At 45.4% G+C, this 19840-nt stretch overlaps 3 long non-coding RNA genes across 4 annotated transcripts; 2 read left to right on the top strand and 1 right to left on the bottom strand.

Moving 5' to 3' along the window:
- The first annotated feature begins 1048 nt into the window (after positions 1 to 1048).
- LOC114099168 (uncharacterized) lies at positions 1049 to 9490 on the top strand. Of its 2 annotated transcripts, XR_011707387.1 has the most exons (6): positions 1049 to 1152; positions 1289 to 1361; positions 2976 to 4181; positions 4308 to 5258; positions 5345 to 6136; positions 9064 to 9490. It is a non-coding gene; the product is annotated as an uncharacterized lncRNA (long non-coding RNA). The 2 variants fall into 2 exon arrangements; XR_003583849.2 differs by having other exon boundaries at positions 4308 to 6136.
- LOC114099169 (uncharacterized) lies at positions 6132 to 12297 on the bottom strand. Its single transcript, XR_003583850.3, has 3 exons — positions 11704 to 12297; positions 11371 to 11498; positions 6132 to 8992 (listed from the first exon to the last, which is right to left on the bottom strand). It is a non-coding gene; the product is annotated as an uncharacterized lncRNA (long non-coding RNA).
- Positions 12298 to 16914: 4617 nt separating this feature from the next.
- Positions 16915 to 17710, top strand: LOC114099122 (uncharacterized). The gene is made up of 2 exons (XR_011706434.1): positions 16915 to 17311; positions 17420 to 17710. It is a non-coding gene; the product is annotated as an uncharacterized lncRNA (long non-coding RNA).
- The last annotated feature ends 2130 nt before the right edge of the window (positions 17711 to 19840 follow it).

Raw genomic sequence — 19840 nt, 5'->3', positions numbered from 1 at the left:
TTAGTTTGGAACTTGTTAAGAAAGCGGGGTGGTAGAGTGGGAGAGCAGATAAGATAGCTAGCCATTTATGTGCTACAGTGGCTTGAATTTAAATGTGACACTTTTTTTTTTGCACTGTGTTCTCAAACTGGTTTGGTATAATGACCTCTGTAGCTTACATTTCAGATGCAAGCCTTACACACACACACACACAGAGAGAGAGAGAGAGAGAGAGAGAGAGAGAGAGAGAGAGACTCCTGCAGAGAGGATTGTACCCTGAGCTGGGGCCAGTGAGAGTGGGTATACCTTGCCCCTTTAGAGATTTTACATTTCCTTTCTTCTCACTCCCCTCCTCCTCTTATCTTGCCTAGGGCAAGGAAAAGAGCCATCCAGGGGGAGATTGCTTGTGTTGGAATGTGCCATCCTTCCCCTCCTCTGGAGGTTAGCAACCAGTTGATGGGCCTGTGCCATCAACCTGTTACTTTTTCTTTGATGATCACTACCTGTCCTTTGCCCCCATCTCACTTGCCCCTGTCTCACTAATTGTTTTCACATTTCAGTTCCCAGTTACCCAGTCCAGGGTTCAGAATATGTGAGAGTGAGTCTGGGGGTGTGAGGTGGTCTGCTGTGGGTTTAGAACAAAGAGCCACTTGTTGAACAGGCACAAGCCTATGAGCTCTCATTTCTGCAGATAATTTGTCAGAGGAGTTTTGTATCTAAAATACGTTACTGAATAAGTGTACAGTCTGCATATATAATTCTGTCTCTGTGGAATATCTGTTGTTATATATTTTATACATCACATGTATTTTACATATTATATATTTTATATATTAAGTCAATAGAAACCCCTTGTTCTTTATTTTTGGAAAGAACACGGAATGTGAGACCTCAGTATCCTGTAGCACTAAGGCAGAAATTTATGACCCATGCATTGTTTTTGTTCACTACAGGCTTATAAATATTTAAACATGTCATCTATGTATTTTCTAAAGTAAATCATGTGTTCTGAAGTTGAGGGGATAGAGGAAATGATGTCACTGTGGTGACAAGGGACAGCCCTCTTCCTCTGATGCTGCTAGCAATGACCCTGCTCTGGTGAGCCTCAGTCACTCCTGACCTGTATGGGCACCAAGGTCCTTTTCTGGGTGGGCTTCTGTCTCCTGGGAGCAGGTAATTACTCAGAACAAGCAGGTTCATTGTATGTGTGTGGGTGCATATGTGTGTATTCACATGTATTATGTGTGTGCAAGCGTGCGTGTTGACTATAAGATTTTTCTTATTCTTTTCCCATCTTCTTTCTCCACAGACCACACCCATGCTGGAGTCTCCCAGTCCCCCAGGCACAGGGTCACAAAGACAGGAGAGAACATAGCTCTCAGGTGTGATCCAGTTCCTGGACACGTTAGCCTTTACTGGTACCGACAGACCCTGGGGCAAGGCCTGGAGTTCTTGATATCTTTCCAGTATGAACGTGCAGCAGATAAGTCAGGGATGCCTAGTGAGCGGTTCTCTGCTGAGAGGCCACAGGGATCCTTCTCCACTCTGGAGATTAAGCTCACAGAGCTGGGGGACTCTGCTGTGTACCTCTGTGCCAGCAGCTCAGCCACAGTGTGGCACAGACTCCTCTGTCCTGCTCACAAACCTCATCCTTCTCTGTCCTTGAAGCTCTGAGACACCTAGTGTTCTTTCTTTGCTGTTTTTCCTACAAGGGAAACAGGAGGACTTGGACATCAGCTGTCTTTTGAATGGAAAGAGACCACAGAAGCATTCCCAGGCACTGGGCAGGATGTGGGATTCTGAGATTCCTTTAAAATATTTTATAGCATTTTCTTTGCCTCTGTTTCATCCTGTGGTCACATCCATTAGGAGGGCGATTCCTTTGGCTTTGTGTTGTTTATGGCTCTTGGGGAGGTTTCTGTGAGTCACTGGCATCCAGAAATCATTTAATGGCTCAGCTCTTCTGCTCACCGGCAGCCCACGACAGTGAGACCAACAGCAGGGCTCGCCCAGCTTTCAGGGCATCACTTTATGAGTCCTAGTGAAGCCAGAATTAGACAGGCAGTCAGCATAGATGGGTAAACCGAGTCAGGTCAGATCAGGGAGGCCAAGTTTGACTGAGTCTGGGAAGTTGGAGACTGTCCCCTGAGGGATTGAAATGTTAATTCCTTCAGAGCCCTTCCTCCACCCTTACCAAGAACCCTCTGCTCCAACCTGTTGCTAAGATAACCTGTCCCAGGAATTGCCCCTCCCTACAGAGAGCTATAAAGGTGTTAATTAATGTGTCCTGGGCTCCTCCATCCTGCCCTTCTCCCTTCAACCCACCTGACTGTCCCATCTAGTGAGCACTCCTGGGTCTAGTCACATACTCAGGAAGGAGAAAGATGAAGGGAAGAGGGCAGGAGAACAAAGGAAGCCTACCACCTATAAAAAGGGCAGAGCACCTCGCTTCTTAGGATACCAGCTATGGCCCCCTTCTCCCTCCCAGGAGAAGTCTATGTTACCCCTTTTTAAATAAACCCTGCTTTATATGCTTGCCTTGGGGTGCTTCTCTAATGTTCAAACTTCAACATGTGAGGAAGCAGAACTCATCACTGAATGCTGGCGGTATCACTAGGAAGAAGGTGTCATTGAAGGCTAATTGTCCACATGCAACTCTTTCAGCCTAGTTGAAATGAAAAGCTCTAAGATTAAACAGCCTGTGATCAGCCCATGAGAGAAGTCTACATCATTATTAGGGGCTATCAAAAGGAGGAGACATTTCTTCTCCTGAAGATGGTAGCCAACATGATGGAGCCATGATTTGGTTTTGGGAATCCAAGGAAGACTTGGTCTAACCTAGGGTGGAGCCAGGGATGCAGGAGCAGATGCTTGGAAATGGAGATGGTCCTTTGGGCCGACACAGCTCTGTAATCCAGCACAGAGTCTCCTGGTACACTGAGCTTGTCTCTGCACCAGCCTGCCTTTAGCCCTCTCTGCTCCTCTGCTTCTTCCAGAACCATCTCTCCCTCCCAGCTGCTCCCATCAACAGGTGTGCATTGTCCAAGTCCTTCTTGGTGTAGGATGCCCTTGGTCCTCCTTCCCTCTGCCCACCGCTGCCTTCCCCATGAGATACTGCTCTGTGCGTGATTGTTGCCTTAAGGTTAGCCCACATTTTCTTACATTATAATTAACTTTTTATCCACGTATTTGACTCTGTCTTAAAAAATGATCTCATTATTAGCCCAGTTCTTTGCTCATTTATATTTTTGAAGTAATGATTTGGTTATGGTGGTTTGGATTTCTTGGCATTTTTGTTATCACGAGTAATATTATACTTTAATTCCTGTGTTTTACTTACTAATAGTTTACAATAAATATCATTTCCCGCCATTCCTCTCATTCTCTCTGTCTTTAAATGATAGTTTGAAGGAAGAAAATCTAAGACAAGAACTGCCACGTCTGTGAGAGAAGATGAGGGTGTTTTTTGAAATGTGGCAAATGAAAGAAATATTCAGGACTAGAATCAGTGTTGGGATCAGGGTTTAAGGAAACTGATCCTAAAACTAATCTATTACGACTTCTGAAAATCTTTCCCTGCTAATTATGCAGAGAAGGAAACAGTCTCAGGAAATAGCCACAAGATGGCACTGTGAGGCCACTGGGCTCCTGTGGTGTCTAGGGAGAGTCTGGGAGAGCACACAGGAGGGAAGTGGTTAAGAACAGCCTGGACTTGGGTCCCACATCAGGTTGGTGTTGAGAAGTTTTCAGTTATTATTCGGCTACCTAATCGCTGGGAGGGGTAGGAGGTCCCTCTAAGCTGAGATGCACAGTTGAAGAATGTGGGCAGGACAGCTGCAGGTGTCAGGGCAGCTACAGATGGAGTACAAACTGCCCCAGAGGGAGGAGGGAAACCACAGGTGGGGGTGCCCCAACTCAGTGCACTGCTGCCACACCCACCGTCCCCCAGTCCTTGCTAAGCAGCAGCATCCATGAGTGGAGTGGTTGATTTGCCTGAGCCAGTGGGGAGGCCCCTGGGCCAGGGAGAACCCACAGGGTGTGGAGGAGTGGCATGAGGGCCCCACCTCTCAGGTGACTGGAGAGCAGCCTCAGAGCCCCAGCTGTCATCCTGTGGTCACAGCATTAGCTGGGAGAGCTCCTTTCCATGGGGACCTGCATGAACCCCAGACTCTTCTGTGTGACGCTTTGTCTCCTGGGAACAGGTGAGTTCTGCAGCTGCTGGAAAACCCTGTCATGGCCTTGCCAAGTCCAGGCTCCCAACTTCCCAAACCTCTGCAGATACAGACAGGTTTTCAGTCTTGACTTTGCCTATGGCTCCCTCTCCACAGGCCTCATGGACGCTGTGATCACCCAGAGGCCCCGACACCTTATCCTACACACGGGAAAAAAGACAACCCTGGAGTGTTCTCAGAACCTGAACCATTATGCAATGTTCTGGTACCGACAAGACCCAGGGCAGGGGCTGAGGCTGCTGCACTACTCAGGCAGTGTTGGCAGCACAGCTGAAGGAGAAGCCTCCCAAGGGTCCAGTGCCTCCAGGGATCAGAAGGAGCATTTCCCCCTGACCCTGGAGTCCCCCAGCACCAGCCAGTCCTCCCTGTACCTCTGTGCCAGCAGCGAAGCCACAGCAGGGCACAGCCAGCTGCTCTCTGCACAAGAAGCGCAGCCACAGGGTTCAGGTGGACTCTCCTTCCAGAGCCCCTGCCTCAGCCAGCAGAAAACATTGTCCTGAAGCCCCTCCAAGACTGCCAGCCTCCACCCCATGGACCTCGTGCAGCATGGATATGAGAGCTAGGTTCACTAGTGTGGGGAGGGGAGGTGAATACGCATACCATTTTATGTCATTTTGCTCAATTAGAAATGTACTAGCAATTGAGTTAAGGAGAGAGACCTGAGCTTCCAACATACAATTTCTATTCCATTTTCTTTTCTAGGGAGAAGAACAATGAAAAAAAAAAAAAAAAACCTAAACAGATTTAACTTCTGGGATGATCTGTGATTCCACAAGTTTAAATATATTATAAAATGTCACCTTTTCTTTAATTCCATTGGATTCCATGCAAGTGTTATCTGAAAATAATTGAAAAAATCTCAATAACACATTTAAAAATGCATATAGGATTAAACCACTTATAGGAGATTTTAGCAGATGTCCCAACAGGGTTATCAAAAAGAGATACCTACCTCAGTCTTTCCCAAAGACCTCTGGAGACTGAATAGTGCTTGTCCTCTTCTGACGGTCGATGAAGATAGTAACCTAATTCTTCAATTACTTTGGCGTGAGTTAAATAATGAGCCCCTCCATGCATTTCCTGTGAAATGATTGATACATAATAATATTGACAACTGTTCTCTTTTCCTCCAGCCCTTCTCTCTTCTTAGCACCTACAGGGAGAAGCCCACACTCAGGAAGAAGGTTTCTTAATTGAGATCCGTTATCTGCAAGACCATGAGGCCCATGGCTGGGCTTCACAGGACATGCAAACCACAGGTGGCATGTGCCCTTTGCTTCTCTGCGAGGCTGCCTTAGCACTGGCTCCTGCGTGTGAAGAGGGGAGCAAATGGCTATTGGTAAAACGTCAATTCACCAATTGACCCACCTGGTAAAAGCCCAAATGAAAGGCTGAATGGTTAAGACTGATGAGTGATCAATTCTCCAAATGAAGACATTTATAGGAGTTCATAAATGAGTTCAGCAGCCTTTGGGTATTTTTTTTTTAAGTTTGTGTTTGTCTTCAGTTTTTATTCTGGAATCATCCTCAGATTATTTTTTTTTTACAAACTTGTTAACTGGCCTTATTTTGATGCTGAATTTGGATGCTTTATATTTCAGCCACTGAACACTTGTCATAATATTTTATGCAATAATGTGTTATCTTTGGTAATTTTGTAGGATAAGTTTTAAATTGGACAGAATAAAATAGGAGCATACATCTATACACATCTCCCATCATTTAGCATTTAATTTATTTTCTTTGATGTAATTTTTATTAAGGTATAATCAGGAATAAAGTGTTCAAACCAATATGTGGACTGCTTGATGAATTTTGGTAAAAGCACACCTCAGTGCAATACCAATTGAAATCACAATAAAGAATATGTCCATCACCCAAGAAAGCTTCCTCGTGCTCCTTTCCAACTTATTTCTATTCAAGAGGTAACCATATTTCTGATTTCTATCATCATTGATAAGTTTTGTTTATTCCTGAATATCATAGAAGTAGACTTATGTGCCACCTTTTATTAATTAATATTCCTTGAAAATTGATATTTTTTGAAATGCATTCATGCAGCTATGTTCACTTTTTCTTACTGCTGAGGAGTCTTGCCTTCTGTAATGGACCAGGATTCTCTATTTTCTTTCAGAGCAATTTAGCTGACACCAGTCTTCAACTCTGGTAAATAAAGCTGCATGGAATATTCTTGTAGCAATTCTTTGTGAATGTGAATTAACTTCCCTTAGGTATAGGCATAGGAGTGGGATTGCTGACTTATGCTGTAGGTGCCTGTTTAATGTTTTTGGGAAACAATCTAACACTTCTCTGGAGTAGCTTCTGATACATTATGCTAAAGGATGCGAGCTTCCGGGTGCCCACCCTCACCACAGTTCATTCTCAGTCTTTTCAATCCTTCCGTTCTAGTGAGTCTGCAGTGGAGTCTTTTGATGGTACATTACTGAGCCTGTCTTGTCACAAAGTGACAAGTGCCCTTTCTTTTTTTCTTAATAATGTCTTTAAATGAACTGGATTTTTAAAATTTTTGTGAAGTCTGCTTTAGATCTTTTTCTTTTATGCCCCGTGACTTTGCATCCTAAGACATTTCTGCCCTCCCCATGTCGTGAGTTGCCCTTTTCTGGTACTTGTTCAACTGCTCCACTGTAGCAGCCTTGTGGCTTGTCCTTTGTCATCCGCTGAAAAGGTTCCACCTCCAGAATCACAAGGTGAGCGTCCCTCTGTCTTCCCTCAGTTTGTTATCCTGCTATTGACATTATTAGCATCTTCTTTCCATTGGTTACTGTTCCTTCTCTTCCTTGGGGCCCAAGGAGGGGCACAGCTCCTGGGGGTGGGAGGGTGTTGCTGCAGCGGGCATCCAGATGGAGCAACATGGTGTCCACCTGTACAGAATGTGAATATGCGCTGCTGCAGCCGCCCCTCAGGCAAAGCAGGTGATCTGGTCTGGATCTCCTTTGATTGCTATGTCCCTAAGCCACACTGTTTATTTTCACATTGCCTCTTTCTCAGTTTCTCCTGGCTCTTTTAGCAAGGATAATTGCAGCATGTTAGAAATTTGTGCACTGTTTAAGGCAACGCATATTCTCAAGGTTCATTTCCCCTTGTTTATCTTTTAGTTAGGGTATTGGGAAGACTGAGGAGGGAGAATGAATGGATTATTTGCAAAGCTCCGAAGGCTAAGGGAAACTGGCAAGTAAAGAAGCAGCACCTGGGCCTAGGATTAGTGGGTGACTTTTATTCATGCTGGCCTCAAATAAAGATCAGAAGCTTTGAAGCCCTGGGTAGTTCGTATGATGTGGCTTCAATAGAAAGCTTTCTACAAGGCACTGTGCCATTTAGAAGAGAAAAGCAGGTACTGGGGAATGCATTCTAGCAAGAGAGGTGCCAGATCTTGCAAACCAGGAAGGTTGGTTGCCCTCCCTCTCTCCACACTCTTGACATTGTCTTCCCTAAGCCAAATTCACTTAGGAAGGAGAAGAAAGGGGACTTAGTTACTATAGTCCATCAGGGTCAGCCTTTGAACACAGGATGGATATGGAAGGAAAAACATAAACTCTGTACTATGCAATGCATAGGATGATCTTTAGGGAGGTAAATTCCAAACTACCTGGTTCTATATTGTAGCTGTTCAAGTTGCAAAATTGTTTTAGGGGAACCCTTACTACTAATAATTTAGAAAACTCAGGCTCCCTCTGGATCAGATGGAATAAATTTTTGCAACTCTGCATCACTGGCAAACCAGGAGAGGAGCTGGGATTACAGTCTGGGAAAGGAAAGTTTAGAGAGAAACCTTGGTTTGAATCCTGCATCATAGAGACAATGTGAGGAGCCCAGGCAGAGCTAGAACAGGAGAGTTTAATCATAGGCTCCCAGTCCTCGGCTCCTGGGCAGGTGCCCAGCAAGGACCCTGCAAGCAGTAGGGGAGGAGGAGGGAGAGAGAGATGGATATCATGGGTTCCAGGACTGCAGGAAGCCTTCAGGAGGTTCACAGCAGCACCGCGGCATCACTGGACAGCTCTCCAATAAGGAGCAGTGAGACAGGGGTGGGAGACACTTCAGCTCTCAGCCAGGGGTACCAAGCCTGAGCCCAAAGGCACAATGCTTCTTCCTGAAGCTGCATCATGAGCCCCAGACTTTTTTCCTGGAGATACTGTGCCTGAATCCTCCACTTTCCCCTAGGAAGGCACCCCAGACTCTCTCATTCTGCTCTTTCTCTGTCAGCTTTCTTCCGTGTAGAGGCTGGATTCAACCAAATTCCAAAACATTTGATCAATACAAGACAATAGCAAATAACACAGATGTTTTCCTATACCTGGGCACCTCAGTGTGTCCTGGTTCCAACAGGCCCTGAGTCAGGACCCACAGTTCCTCTTAGTTTTATCAAAATGTGCAGAAAGCAAAAGGAAATGCCCCTGTCAGATTTTCAGCTCAGCAGTGAGCGGAGCGAGAGCACCGTGGAGCTGGGGAAGGCAGCCAGGCATCCCTCTGTTCCTGCATCTTGCACAGCCCCCAGAGTCACAGATGTTCTGTGCAGAGTCCTAGGCTTGGCGCTGGCAGGCAATGCAGGGCCTTCTACTCAGGCCTTTCTTCTTCAAGGTTTTGCTCCTTCAACTGGGTCAAAGGCATTTTGGTGTCCTGCTGAGCTCAGCACACACCCAACCTGAAGAAGCCAAGCTCGCCTGTGTGCACCAAAACTTTCCTCCTCTCCACTAGCACCTTCTGTAGCTTGTCCAGTCCAGGTGTTCATTAGGAGAGCGAGCCCTTAAGGTGGGCTAGATTCTCTGTAAACACAAAATGTTTTTAAAGTTTTACAACAATCATGCAAATAAATATTCTTATTTCCTTCTTATAGGTGAGAAGCTCAGGGACCATAAGCCATTTTCCCCAATGCCTCGTGAGTTTTCAGAAGCAGAACTTGGAGACAGACTTGTCTATGTGTACAAATTCTGTATATCTTCCACACACTCCGCTGCTCCATCATTACCCTCTGCATCCTGGCCCGCAAGAGGAAGTCCCAGCGCTGCCCTCCTGCATCCAGCTGTGCAGTTGAAACCTCGACAGTCATCACAGGTCATTGCCACAGCCCCTTTCTGACCCTCTGAGGAGCATATGATTTTACACTGACTCTTCTTCATTTGTTTGCTGTTCTCCTGGGCTCTCCTCTTCTGCAGCTTATGTGTTTATCTCTTATTGTGCACTTTTATGTACAAATATTTGATGAAATGCAACTGAAATGATAGTTTTCTTTGGGTTTCAAATAAAATCCTTTCTCAAGTAAATGCCTCAAAATGTTTCCTTACTTTAATACAATTTAAATTTTGTTTTTCCCAATTAAGAATAAATGTATTGAAAGGTATATTTTTATGTAAGAAACAAAGTAGGGACCTGGTGTGTGTGTGTGTGTTGTGGTGGGGGATAGGTTTTCAATGTGGACAAAATAGCCTATACAAGAAGGTCCATGAAGGAGAAAACCTGAGATTTGGGAGGAAAGATGGAGGGCAAAAGACATAGGAATCTATAGGGCCACAGTCCACAGAAGAGAACATACAGGTGGGGGCTGTGACTATAAATTAAATGTAGTAGAGGGTAGAGGGCAGGGACAGTGACATAGCCAGCTGACTCCACTGAGAGTCAAGTCTTAGTTCCCCAACACACAAACTAAAGACATTCTCCCTCCCTCCAGTCCCCTGACCTGGGGCACCAGGCTGCTCTATTCTGTGACCCTTTCCCTCCTTGTGGTGCTGGGTCATCTAAAACCCTCACCTGGGCTCAACAGGGACCGATGTGAGCCTTTACATCATATCAACAGTGTAGGGACCCTCCTTGGCACTGTCTCCAGAGTCAGATTCCCTCCATCAGGGTCTCCACACCTCCTGGGATGACCCGGACCACAAGACACAAGGCAATGAGACCAGGGCAGAAAGGGATATTGAGATTGCAATAGTTGTCTGCGACTATAAGTGCAGGCATCAATGGGACTGAAAATAAGCTGACGGCAAGAACAAAGGCGAAATCCCTGAGGGCTAATGACATCTGGTCAAACCAAAGATGTTGCCCTAGTGTGTGGCAGACCCTCCCAGATCTCTGTGCCATATCTTCCAGCAGTCACCCCTCAGCCACCTCTCTCTGCACACAACACTGCAGAAGGTAGGAGTGGCCTCATCTTCATGAGGACACCAAGCAGTCAAGGGAACACGGTATCCTAGGATCCTCTGCTAGACTGCCCAGGCTGTGGCCCCCTGAGCTCTAAGCAGTCCTGCAGATGGCACTCTGCCAGTCCTGCAGGTGACACTTTTCTCCAGGCCAGTTTCAGTGGAACAAGGGGACACACTGGCACTGTGATCAGTGGATGCAGTCTTCCCTTCCACGCCCCTCCTGCAGCAGGAGGGTCCCTGCTCTCTCAGTAGAACTTCATCAGCTCTGACCTCAGCAGAATATCCTCTAAGTCACTGCCCACAGAACAGAATGTTTAGTTGAAAATAAACATATACACACACCATGGAGACTGCGGAGCTGTCACCTTTCTCCATTGGCTGTTGCTGATTCCGTCTTCCCCACCGGATGACCATCTCAGTTTCAAGCCTCCCAGACTGTGTCTGTCCCTCTCTGTTCCTTCCTGACCCTTCCCCCACAGCTTGCTTCATTCCTGAAAGTCCCTGGGTCTGCTCTTTCCTCCCACTAAAAAGCTCTTCCTCTTCCAGGCTGGATTCTCTAGGTCAACTCCTCCCTCCTTTTCTGTTCTCCCAGATCCATACTACCACCTCCTTAGGGAAGTATTTCTTCAATCATTTCACTAGGCCACTCCTTTATGATAGACATTCACACCTTCTAATATTCATAGCATTTAGCACTGTGGTTGTTTTACATAAATTTTACATGAATTTGCGTGTCCATTTAACTTCTCTTGAGCTCTACACTGGACACCTCATTATTGTAGGGACTATGGCTGTATTTGACCCCCATTTTTATTGCCAATACAGGAGCAGTTCTACTACTAGTGGCCAATTGTTAGAGAATGTGTGAATAAAGACAGACCCCAAGGTTCCAACTCAGCCTTTTCAGAGGTCTGAATTCATCATTTGGGAACTTATACCCCTTTGCCTTTTGGGATCAGGGAAGTCCTGGAGAGAGTTGAGAAAGCTCTGTGGGGGGCATGTACCTGGATCCTAAGACTTTCTGCAGAACTGAGCTTCTTCCCCTCACCTTCTTGAGCTTGTTCTCCTTCTTGATCTTCTTTCCTCATAGGTCTCTTGGATTTTAGAATTTCCCAGACAGAGAAGCTAATCACTGGCAGAAGGATCAAACACATTAGAGTTAAAAAGTGAGGGAATAGAAAATGGATGACCTCCCTAAGAGGCTAGGGAGATTTCCCCCAGGCAGAAATACTTCTTGGGTGGCTTTGCGGTCATGAGGCCCAACACTGTAAACCAAATCCTGGATGCCCACTTCTCAGTGTTGATGAGCAATGCCAGGGACCCACAGCTGTGCTCACCAGCCTCCTCTAGTCCACACTGACCACAGGGAAGGATGTGGAGCAGAGCTCTCTGCATGATTCTTCTCCTTCACTGGGTGGGAAAGGCTGGTTGGGACACAGAGATTCCATTTATAGAGCAAGGCTCTCTCTGTATTAGTCCTTGAAGACTTGTGAGAGTCATTCTGGGTGGAAGTAATCACATATGTGGTCACTTAGGGGGGCCCAAGGGTGAACCGAAGCCTTAGTTCTGCCTGAATGTGTCCCATCCTTGCTTTAAAGGCTAATGTGGCTTTATCTCCTTAGGCAGCGAGGACCAAAAATAAACTCCTTATTTCAAAGACTGGAACATTAAAAAGCTAAAGTTAGGACATCTTCCCTGGGGACAACATCTCTTCTGTTCCATGTGCTAAAGCCATACTTGAGAAAGCTGTGGCCTATTGATAAACCCTGGGATAACATTGGGATTGACATGATACTACTCCTTGAATTAGAATCAAAGTGAGCCTTTCCAGAGCCTGGAAAATGTAAAATTGGAAGTTAACTCTTATTGAGTTTGGAAATGTAGGCAGTGAAGTTGCTCACTTACCTTCCTTTTCAAATAAGGGTTTTGTTCAAAGCCTGCTCAAGAGTGAGGTAGAAGCCATATTAGCTCATACTCAGCATTAACTGACGTCAACATCAAATGCATCTGCCTCCCTGTTCACCCACCTCCCCAGAGACAGACCACCCATGGGCACCAGAATTCCTGTTCACTCACCTCCCCAGTGACAAACCAACTATGGGCACAAAAAGTCTTAGCTATTTTATGTGGCACAGTTTAATCTCAGTTTATTATAGAAAATGCGCCTTTCTACAGTGTTCCATGATTATAGCCTTTTCGTACTTGGCCCATTTAGACATTACAAATTCCACTATTTGATCAAAGATCTGAATTTCAAGTTTTCCTGTGGTTTCTAATTAGAAAATTCAATGATATAAAAAAAATGCTAATGATCCCCACAACCTCCCAATCCAGTCCCGCCTTCTGTTGGTGACCCATATGGACACTCCAGTGTGTTAAACACCCCTCTTCTGTGGGTTCATGGAAGCGTTTCTACCCAAATAGACCTTCACAATAACTGCCACATGCAAAACTTTTCTCTGAATCTACTTAGGTCTTCATTTTTGCAAATGGACATGGACCTGTCTTGCTCCTCTTAGCTGCTTCATGGTGTCTGAAGAGGGTCCACAGGTGCATTCCTGCTCCATCATTACCTCTTATCTCTTTCCTGACTAATTCCTGATTTCTGCCAGGTCTTTCCCAGAGTGACTGAATGACCTCTTTGTACACCTGATTTCTCCCTACTTCAGCACCCATCTGATGAATTCAGCTCTTCTATTCCTCATGGGACTAGCAGATTTGAGAGCCCAACCACCCCCTTTTCATGATATGACAGGGAGGGAGACAGGATAGACTTCAGTCCCCCAGACACTGCACTGTATCATCTAGTCCTCATAGAACACTGTGAAAGAGCGGTCCATGTCTTACAGATGGGGAGATTCAGGTCAGAAAAATTAATAGCTGTTTTCATGGACTCAGAACTAAAAAATGGTACATCCAGATGACCAAGGGCAATCTCTTTGTTTCTGTGTAGAGTGTCATAGGAGCCATGGGACACTGGAGCTGAAAAGGGGGATCCTCAGACTATTTGGGGTTGTCGGTCTTCATCAGGCACCAGGAGCAGAAGGGTCTCTGCATCTACTGCACAGAGGACAAGAACATCATGATATTGGCAGTGGGCAGGGTCTAGAGATGGCTGATCAAGGTACTGGTACTAGAAGAGCTGAACTTTGGGAAAACTATTTCTGTTAAAAGATGCAGCAGAGACTCAGATGTGGACAAACTAGAAAAGTGAGCTCTTGTTAAAACAAGGGAGGAAGGGGAGGAAGCATCATGGTGGCTTCATCTATGTGAAACATCTTCCTTGGATTCACAGGAAAGGAGGCACAGGCCCTGGGGAGGAAGACAGGTAGTCAAGGAACACAGCACGGGGCCACAGGACTGTGAAGACCAAGGATATCTAATACCAAGCACTTGTGAGGCTGTGATATGACCCTTCTCCTCTCAACAGCTTCTGTGTGTTTGCACGTGAGCAAGTGGTTTTAGTGGAAATCCAGACATGCAGCTGGACTCAGTGTTAGTAAGAAGTCCATCTTGCACCTGGAAATGGAAAGGAGATTATTCCTATGACCTTGTCAGTTCTGATATTCACTAACTTGTCGCCCTGAGGTCAAGGATAGAAGCAATGGCAGTGGCAGTGGGGTGGGGGGGCGTTGAACTCAAAGTAATGAGAACTCCAGGCTCCAAAGAAGCATATGGCTGCAGGCGTGATCAGAGCACTAAGAGGAATGGTTTCTACTTCCTTGTTTTCTGTCATCCCCAAACCCCACCTTCATGGAGCCATGGAGATGAGGCAGCCTGGAGGAGCCAAGTCCTTCTTCTTGGCTAAGGAGGCAGAGAAAGCTGAAGAAAGACCTCGAACTGGCCTGAGGAGTAGATGTTGAGCTCAGAAAATAGACAAGGAGGAAAACCAGGGGAGGGCTTCAGAGCACCAGAGGAGGTGGGAGTTGGAATTTTCCCAGAAGTCAGTGGGAATGACTCATCTTTAGTGTTGGTGAGCTGATTGATGCTCCAGAGGTCAAATGGACGTAACTCGATTGGTTGGCAGTTTTCAGGATGCAGGCCATTAGTCGTCCTTGTGAGTGACTTGTGCTAGGGAGTGGATTGCATCCATCATCTGCCTGACGTGTGGATCCTTCCTTATGGAGGTGAGCATCCGTGTTGCCTTGCACACTAAGCACTTGTGAAGTGTTCCTGGGTGTAGAAAGCGCAGGTGTATAAGGAGCAAAATGAGTGCAGGTAGGAGAACTGTAAAAATCCCCCCTTGCCTGGACCTCCTTACCTACACCTAGAGTTTTCTGTGACACACATTTCAGTGCTCTGTCAGTCCCCCATAGCTATTCTTTGAAGACTCTCTCAGATTGCTTTGATTGTCAGGGTGTAGAAGGATGATACCCCAGGATTCCCTCAGCCCCTATAGAAGAAGGGCTGGCTTCAAAACCTAGAGAATGCATGATTGATTGCACCAAGCAGCTTGATCAGGGAATGAGCACTTCCCAGGGACACCACAGTTAACAAAAGTCTTCTCGATTCCTGAATCAAGAAGAATCTGTGCTGAATGTTAAGTGTTAAACCTAAAACTCTTACCATTGAAGGGGGCCCAGGTGTTTTTGGACCTGTGGCTACCTGGGATTGGGGGAGGATCTTTCCATTCTCTCTAAATCCCTATCCCCATTCTCATCCTCATTCCCATACATATGGCCTCAGGCAGGTACAAGCATCACAATTAAGAAAAACACCAGAAAATTTGTAGCAATAGGAGTCTTTGCAGTCAGCTTGAATCATCCATCCCTGAACCCCTTGCTTTGTGGGAATAATTCCATGAACAGCTTACTTGGTGGGAGGAGACTGGAGCCTGGACCATCCCAGGAAGACCTTGGATGGGGAAATAAGCAAGGACATCAGGATCACTCACACCCGTGTGCTCACCAGGTACAGGGAGAGGAGAGCTCCCAGCCTCTATCCTTGACGCACTGGAGATCTGAGATGCCCTCTACCTACCCCATACCCCCATGTAATTCAGCTTCTTCTCCTGAGCTATCTTTGCCTCTCAAAATCAGGTGCAGCCTGATATACTCTGTGTTGAACTTGCCAAATTTTGACTAAGAAAGTATATGTACTGCAAACCTATCAGGTTCGGGGTGAAAATGAAAATTTCACTCTCAGAAAATTTAAGAGATTCCACATTCCTCTGCTCAATTTTCCTTTGTCTTTTGGACCCAGAAGGTAGAGGGTACCCTTGGGGGAATCTCCATCCCTGCAACTGTTGGTCCTCAATATCTGCACAGTTGCTATGTAGCTTTCTATCTCCACCCCTGTGTCTGCTTGTCACTGAACTCACACAAGTCTCCACATAAGGGTCCCCTAGTCACTGGGTTCACAAAGCCTCTTAAAAGCATATGACAGGGATGACAATGACCGATGGGATAAGCTTTGCTCTGTGGCATCTCTTACTGAATTCAACATCAACTTGAAATTCAGCAGCCCCAATTGCACAGAACTGTAATAGGGAAAATGCCGGCATCTTCCATGCTGATCAGCCTGACCCCTCACTACAGACAGCACCTGAATTCCCTTGATGTGGGGGACACAGCAGGCTCAACTTGGACCAACAGCAAGGACCTTGCTAAGCACTCTGCTCTTTTGCACCTATTTTCTCCAGTGTCTTCCCAAATCTAAACCAAATTTCCCCACAGTAAAAGGGATTGTGGTGACTGTTCCTCACATAAAAGGAGCTGCCGATGAAGTTTCGTGAGTTAAACCAGCAAATAATTACTTGTAATGCAGACCTTTAGGAGCTACAAGGATTAATTCAATTCTTCACTTTTTACACTAAAACTCTTACCAGAATGTTAAGGGTAAAATTGCCCTGACTCCACTGAAGGCAAGGTGTGGGGACATCAAATTTTTTTTAGAAGTGTGTTTGAAATGCAGGAGGAAGCCTGATAAGGAACTGGACCAAAAGCAGTGTGGAGACTAATGAAATAATGGGGGAATTTTTTTAATGCTCTAGAAAGAATTGACAATCCCAACTTGGATTGGTGCCTGGCAGAGGCAACATTTCTTCCCCTGTCACTCTGAACTATGAATCGAAACTGCTTTCAGGACAGAGATTTGGACATTCTCCATCCACCACCCAGTCAGCTCCCATCCTTCCCAAACCACGCACAGGGCAGGGAAGGCAACCCTTGGGTTGGGAATGGAGGATGTAAGTCAGCACTGAGATTTCCAAAGTGACTCCAGTTGGAACATCCAGGTGGGTGTGTCAAGTCAAGAAAGTGAAAAGAGTGCCAGACGCAGTGGCACAGGACTGTAATCCCAGTGGCTCCAGAGGCTGAGGCAGGAAGATCGCAAGTTCAAAGACAGGCTCAGCAACTTAGTGAGGCTCTAAGCAACTTAGTGAGAACTTATACCTAAATAAAATATAAAAGATGGCTGAAGATGTGTTTAAGGATTCCTGGGTTCCATCCTCGGCACACACTCACACACACGCGCACACATACACAAAAACAACCCAAGAGCAATGGACATACTGCTTACAGATGCAATGCAGAACTCAGGCAGCAGCACCTAGAGCTCTGAGCAGGGCAAAGCCAAATGGATCTCACAGAATCTGACTGTATTGAAATCTGCCTTTGAGGTATCTTTCTTATTCTTGAGTTCTGTGCCTCAGCACTTTGGCCCTTTAAGATTTCTGACGATGAGTTACAGAAATCTTCTGCTTTCTTACTGGTACATAATAAAATGGTACATCCCAGAGATGCTGGCATCTCATGCATTTAGGGTAATATCAGGTACTCCTGAGGCTCCGTGATGTCACTGTGAGAGCTACTATGTGAAGAAAAAGGATGCCCTCCTCCTCTGCTCCTGCTCACAAGGACCCTGCCCTGGTGAAACTCCCCACTTCCTGACCTGCCATGGGCACCAGGCTCCTCTGCTGGGTGGCCGTCTGTCTCCTGGGAGCAGGTAAGTCCTCAGAACATCAAGCGGTTTCATTGTGGCATGTGTGTGTGTGTGTGTGTGTGTTGACTAACTTTATTTTTTCTATTCCACTCTCCATTTCTGTCTCCACAGACCACACCCATGCTGGAGTCTCCCAGTCCCCCACACACAGGGTCACAAAGACAGGACAGAATGTAACTTTCAGATGCGATCCAATTCCTGAACACAATGTTCTTTACTGGTACCGGCAGACCCTAGGGCAAGGCCTGGAGTTTCTGATGTATTTCCAGAATAAAATTGCAGCAGACAAGTCAGGGATGCCCAGTGAGCGGTTCTCTGTTGAGAGGCCACAGGGATCCTTCTCCACTCTGGAGATCCAGCTCACAGTGCAGGGGGACTCTGCTGTGTACCTCTGTGCCAGCAGCTCAGCCACAGTGTGGCACAGGCTCCTCCTTCCTGCTCACAAACCCCCTGTGCTCAGCCCTCCTCATGTTCTCAAAGCTCTGCAGGAGAGAGTGTCTCTTCCCTCATGGAAGGGAAAGAAGCATTTGGATTTTCAGGGGTTCTTCCAACAGGAGGAGGTCAGGAAGTGACCCTGAATTACTAGGACAGATAATGCTGGATAGAGAAAATTCTGGTGAATACTTTCTGGTGTTCTTCAGCTTTAGACAAGATTCAACCATTGGCTTTGAATACTGGAGCTTGGTTTCAGGGATAGTGACAACCACAAATTTTTAGTACATTTATGATCACCTCTTATGCTGAATGTCTAACTCAGACCTTGCTATACCAAGGAGGGAACCAGCAGAACAAAGCCATGGTGAGGCACTGGCAGAACCAGCCTTAAAAAACAAACTGGAATCCTCAGTAAGAATTGCCATCATCAATTATTCAGAAGCCCCTGCCCCCATAGTCATGCACATTAACCTATGTCCTCACGCTGCTTTGTAATTTCTTTTGACAATCCAGTCATTCAGAGTTCAATTTTCTTCTTCTCCAGTCTAATTTCCTTTTAGAAACTCACTGCTAGCTTGATTGCATACAATACAACCTCACTTGAGAAGGTGTTAAAGGGAAGTGATCAAAACCCTAACATATTTATATCCACCAAGCAGGATTCTTTGAGGTTTCCATAGTAATTTTTAGAAATTTACACCCCAGCAGAAGCATGTTAGAATGGGTGGAATACTCCATAGTACTACATTCATCATAAGTCTTTCATTGTGTATGTGTGGGTCTGTTTTCAGGGTCTCTGCCTGTTCAACTGGTCTTTTTGTCACTTCTTGTTCTATCAACACACTGTCTTATATACTGGTTTATGACAGTTCTTGGCATCTTGTATCTAATTCCTTAAACTTGACCCTGTTGTTTCCTTTTGTTTTTCATGCTTATTTTAGGATCCTATTGCCAAAGTCTTCAGGAAAAGCAGATGCCTGTCAGGAAGTTTGGGCTTTTTTATTTTAATGGACTTAAATGCATCACAGGACAAAGCTAAGAATATTAGCAAGAACACTAAGATAGCCAGCACTCAGAACTGTAAAATGCACAATATTGGGCATCTCATCAAAGAGGACAGCCAGGCAGGCAAAGAAGGAGAAAAACATGATCCCCAATGAGGGGGGGGGGGGGAAATTGAACAAGCCAGCAGTGACGAATGCCAGGAGAAGATGCAAACACAGTATAGAAATGTAGCCCAATGTTCAAAGTTTTGTGGAGATAAGAAAATACAAAAACATCCGAATCAAACTTCTAGAAGTAAAAATTCCAAGATCTGTAATGAAAAAAAATTCTTGACGGAATTAACAGCCGATTAGGCATGAAAGAAGGAAGTAAGTGAATTTGAAGATAAATCAATATAAAATCCATAATGAAACATAAGAAAAAGGTCTTAAGTGAGCTGGGAATTTAACTTAAGTAGCCTAACATGTAATTGGGGACACTAAGAGTATTTTTTTTTAATCTAAATTTCTTTATGGGATAATTGACTATCTACCAAAATAATTTTAATAGCTCTCAGGATTTATAATGTATGTGAAATTAAATCTATTGAAACACTAATATAAATATAAAAGATAGATAAATAAATAAATATTATAAGATTGTAAAGCTTTCCCAATCTCCGTGAGGTTACTTGAGGATAGGCTATGTTAAAATGGAGACTTTTACTGCAAACACTGAAGGATACGGAAGATGACAACCCTCAGGACAGAGAAATGACAACCCCCAAAACTGTCTGACCAGAGAAACAGAAGGATAAAGGCAATCATTAATCCTTTCCCAGTAACAATGGGCCCTGAAGGAAAAAAGCAAACTTTCATCCTTTCCTGGGTTCATCTCCAGTCTCCACCAAAAACATTCATCCCTTCCCAACCACAATGGGTCCTGAAGGGAGGAGGTGGATACTGGGTCCTGGAAAGAGAAAAGTAGTGAAACTCTGGGTAACAATGGGCCCCAAAGGAAGAAGATAAACAAAACTCCAGCCAAGTTCTGAGATTTCATCCCTTTAGGGTTTGTAAGCAAAAATAACCAACATGGTTTCTGCACCATTATAAA

This window comes from Marmota flaviventris, chromosome 1 (genome assembly GCF_047511675.1).
Source record: "Marmota flaviventris isolate mMarFla1 chromosome 1, mMarFla1.hap1, whole genome shotgun sequence".
Lineage (NCBI taxonomy): Eukaryota > Metazoa > Chordata > Mammalia > Rodentia > Sciuridae > Marmota > Marmota flaviventris.
Note: the sequence above shows the minus strand (reverse complement) of the source record. Positions and strands in the feature narration are given on the sequence as shown.